We start from the raw sequence: 5,073 nt of genomic DNA, 5'->3' as shown, positions 1-5,073 counted from the left end.
CTTAAGTAGAATGTTCGATGATTATAACACACATAGATCCACTAGCCAGTAAACCTCAGGAATAGCCTAAGTATTCATAGGAAGAACAACACTACTTTACTGGCTTACTACTCTCGCCATGGGCCACAGGAAATGATTGCCTCAGCACTTCCCGGATTTGCAGTTCCTCCAGTAAAGTGGGGTGGGGGCTGCTGGTGGTACTGGGACCATTACCTAAGCAGTATTCCTTCAAGCCAATCTGGAGTTAAGCAGTGAATCTTGGAAAAGGAGAACCACATCTACAGTTACTGGGTTTGGTTGTGTGCCGAGGAGATTTATCTTTTTGTCCTTAAAACAACCCAGTGTAGCTCCTAGAATAGGAACTCCTATAATAGGAAGAGTCTGCAGCTAATAGAGCTTACCTCATGGAACCGAGATCACAGAGCCAGGATTCAAACTGAAACCTGCCTGATGCCAAAGCTCAGGTCCACCCAGCACCTTCCCCCAGAAGGTGGGGAGGCCACTCCATGCTTCTGCTGTGGTAGAACAAGCTACAGAGCAGCCCTGGCCTGCACCTGTGCCTGATTTGGGTATGTGGTTCTATTTCCATTAGGATTTCTAGATATTCCAAGATACCTAGAAATCCAGTAACTTCAAACCCCTGGTGTTTTGTTAGTTGTGAGTGTCAGACCCCTTATACTCTGGAGGTGACTTGGATAGTCTGGCAACCCTGTAGACAAAACTTGGGAGGCTGGCCGGGACCCTGAAGGCCCATGTCACAGGAGTCAGGAAAGACAAGCCAGTACCCAGGAGCAACAGCTTTGGTAAAGCAGCACCGTCTGGTATGGTAGCCATTAGCCACAGGTGGCTATTAAGCACTTGCAATGTGGCTAGTGCATCTGAGGAATTAGATTTCTCATTTAAATTTAAACAGTCACATGAGGCTCATGGCTACCATACCTGGACACTGTAGTTCTAGAGGAAGAGATCATTTTGGGGTGATCTCTGGGCCTCAGTTCTCTCAACTTCAGTATGAGAGGCTGGACCCTAAAATTATGTTATTCTGTGAAGATGAGGCATGCTGTGTCAGAGCTGACTACAGGGAAGTGAAAAGTGATTTTCCCTTTAGAAGTTCTGTCCTTTGGTGCGTGGGAATAAGACAAAGCTACTTCGGAAGCCCCAAAACGCTCCTGTGCCATTTCCGCAAAGCTCTAAGATTACCTGACTCAAGAATTCCAAACCATCAAGCAGATGGGGAGACAGTGGGACCAAATAAAGGGGTGAGAGAAAGGGAGACTGGTTTCTCAAGTCAGAAAGTAATTTACCTTATGCCAGACAAACTGTGGCTTAAGAGAGTAACTGGAAATATGTTGATGTCTAGACTGGGGGAGAAATGAGCCCAGTCCAGGTGGCTCTCACTCAGCTCTCATCTGCTTCAAGTGGCTAATGCAAGACCATCTGCACCACTGTGGCTCCAGGAAGATTTTAGATGGCAACCCAGGAACCTGACAGCGCTGGGGGTAAATTGTGGTTTCTGGAGTGCCACTGTCTGGACTTGAGTCTCAGCTCTGCCAGAGGAAATTTACATATATTCACAACCTCTCTGTGCCTCAGAGGCACTGTAAAATGACGGTGATTGTAATATCTGCCTTCAGGTTGTTTTGATGTTGAAACACAGAGGTACCTGACACACAGTGTGCACTATAAATACTGCCATCGTTGTGTGGCCAAGAGCCCATGGCAAGAGGAGTGCAGTCTCATTTCCCCAACCAGCACCCCGTTCTCTTCATAGTTTGTTAACACTGACATCTATAAGATCGCATTCCCCCGGACTACAGTGCTATGTTACGATGTTTGCTGACACCTAGTAAGTTGTACAGTCAAGCATTTGGTTCCGTGAATTATAATCATTAAGTTGGTTGCAGATATGAGTTCGTTAAGGGACAAAATTAAGCAAAATATAAGTTGAGGAGCTGAGGAAGAATGACAAGTAACAAGGGCCAAATCTATAGTGTGCAAAAGCCATAGACAGGAGAGGTTATAGGATATCTGTTCCACAGTTTCAATATTTCCTTTTTGTCTAAGAGGTGTCAAAAAGATGTAAGCAAGAGTTTTATAATCATTTAACAAGTTACATACCCTCTTCCCCAATTGTCAGCTATTATTCTCTTCACCTGTAAACTTGTATTTTAAAAAGGTCAGGAACTTTTTGTTCCCTGAAAATCTCAATGGGGGTGGGGGGAAGGGTCTCAAAAAAATAACATGTAGACCAGTGCTACTCAATTCTAATTTACTTTTAGTGTACAAAAGTACAGATTTGCAGTAGTTTGGAGGCGGGGGAATTGGTCCATTGCCCCAGAATTGGCACACACATAAATTCAGGAGATGTAGTCATCTCTTCAACTGATCAGCCACTTAACTTGACTAACTTTGTTTTTTTAAAGATGGCAGGAAAGGAAATAGCAAGGGCACGGGCTCTGACACACTGAGCCTTACATTCTGATTATACCACTTTAGCTACATATGTCCTTTAGCAACCTTCTCCGAGTCTTTCCTCAGTTGAAAAATGGAAATAATGCTAAAGTATATTACAGTGATTGTAAGTCAAAATGAAGAGGCATAGAAAGTGCCCAGTATAGTACTTGACAGATCACCAATAAATGCTGGTTCTCCTCCCCTTTCTCCTTTTGATTATTGCCTTTCTGGAAAATGGACCAAATGTAAAAAATAGATTCTCCCAAATTATTTAAATAATAGTGGTTAAAATAGTGGGTGGCTCAGTTGGTTAAGCACCCGGCTCTTGACTTCGGCTCAGGTCATGATCTCACAGTTGTGTGGGGGGCCCCTGTGGGGGTCCTTGCTGGGTATGAAGCCGGCTTAAGATTCTCTCCCTCTGTCCCTCCCCCGCTTGTGCTCACATGTGTGTGTGCTAGCACTCTCTCTCAAAAAAAAAAAATTTAAACAAGGGGTGTCTCTGTGGCTCAGTAGGTTGAGTGACTTTGGCTCAGGTCCTGATCTCGCTGTTCCGGAGTTTGAGCCCCGCATCGGGCTCTGTGCTGACAGCTCAGAGTCTGGAGCCTGTTTCAGATTCTGTGTCTCCCTCTCTTTTTCTGCCCCTCCCCTGCTTGTGCTCTCTCTTGCTCTCAAAAATAAATAAACATTTAAAAAATTAAAAAAAAAATTGAAACAATAAAGAGCAGCTATCCCATTGAATGTGTCTTCCAAGATGTATCCTACTAAATATACACTCAGCCCAAATCTCCTGTGACCTGTGAAGGCATCACATTCAGAGACCATAGCAAAAATAGGCAGTTACCTTAAAATGGTAACTAGATTCCTAAGCCAGAGAAAGACTGAAGATTTTAAGAATGTATCTGAATGAAGAACATGCCCAGTAGAAGGGGGTGCAGATGCTGGTCAGTGACAACAGGCACAGAGAGGAAAAGCTGGCAGGGTCTGCATAAAGGAGGCCTGTGCCAAAAGATTTAGTACCTCATCACGTTAGGGTAGTCCCACTGAGGGATTAAATCAGACTTTTTGGCCTGGTGACATCAAACACTTGAATTATGTAACAAACTCCCTTTGTTCTCTTTCTGCTCAAGCAACCTTATTCCTACTATTTGACCCCTCATAGATGTGTCTTCTGGGAGAGAATCTGCTGGTCTTATGAATTCAAGTGTTTTTATCCTTATGCTAGTTTTATTTTTGGCTGTGAGTCACTAAATACACTATATGAATTGGCTAACTCATGTGGTAAACTCATCAGTGTCATACCTCCTGGTGGGGGTCTCAGAAGGCAGCAGTGGGGTCACCTACAAACACCTCTCTATCTTAATGCAGGCATCTTCGAAATTCTACATCCATTATGTTATTTATGCAACAGCTGGACAAAAAAGGCTGATTTAAAAAACTGTACTTCTCTAGGAAATAACCTCATACACAATAATCCTTTTTCTTTTCTTAACACAACTGCAGGGGTCTTAATTTATGAACTTGTTTCGATATATTGATATAATCCATCATCTATTCCAAGCCTCTTAAAAACTGAAATCTCTTAAATTTCTAGATTTTTTAAAAAAGGTCATAAATTGAAATACTGTCCTAAACATCAGATGGACATTCCCCTCTGATTTCAGCCCTTAGTATTATTGGCAAAGTACAACCAATTCACAAAGCAATTTTTGTGATATGTAAAATGTGTTTTAAAACATTTTAAAAATAACATTTGAATGATATAATTGTTTAAGCATGGCCCCCTTACGCTAAATCTCACCCACACATTTTGGTGTCAAATAGCCCCAACTTGCTAACAACAGTAAGCTTTTATGAGGCACCTTGCCTAAGCACTAACACAAAGCATCTGTTCTGTTCCATAATTGCACACCTATGGCGATATGAAGCACGAAGCCAACTTTTAACCGTGAAGGGCAGAGCCATTTTACTGAATGGTCATTTAAACAGTTTAAAGGACCCCTCCCCCGTTCATGCTCTGTCTCTCTCTGTCCCAAAAATAAATAAACGTTGAAAAAAAAATTTTCTCAAAAAAAAAAATAAATAAATAAACAGTTTAAAGGACTTTAAATAAAGGAGGGAGAGGGAGGTGGGAGGGGGAAGACAGAGAGAGGAGGGAAGGGAGAAAGGAAAGAAGAGAAAAAAGCTCTCCTATGGGAGTCATCGGTGTATTGCTTCACGGGGATTAGAACTGTGATCAGCACTATAATAAACCCCAAATCAAATGAACACAACAGAAATACACCAAATGTATCACAACTCATGCTTGTAACTGTTTTGCTTTTCACAGTACTCACATAACAGAAACTGACAAATCCATGATTTCCTCTAAAATAAACCTGAAAAACAGCATCCCAGAAGACTCTTGTACTCTTCCTCTCTTTAGCTGTTTTTATTGTGATGGTCCCACCCAGCTTGGCCCACTAGGGCCTCCTTCTGCAGCCAGCCCCTCTTCAACATGGCATAGGTAAGGCCCAGACTGCAGCTGACTGTGCACACATCATTCAGACACACATTCTGCCAAAAACTGCCTCCTGGGAGGTGAACATGGTGAGCACAGCACTGATGCATCTGACACATTCA

This window comes from Lynx rufus, unplaced genomic scaffold, assembly GCF_022079265.1.
Source record: "Lynx rufus isolate CCGP_SWC_20201006 ecotype Redwood Valley unplaced genomic scaffold, mLynRuf1.p SCAF_2, whole genome shotgun sequence".
In the NCBI taxonomy this organism is placed as follows: Eukaryota; Metazoa; Chordata; class Mammalia; order Carnivora; family Felidae; genus Lynx; species Lynx rufus.
This window is presented reverse-complemented; position numbering follows the sequence as displayed.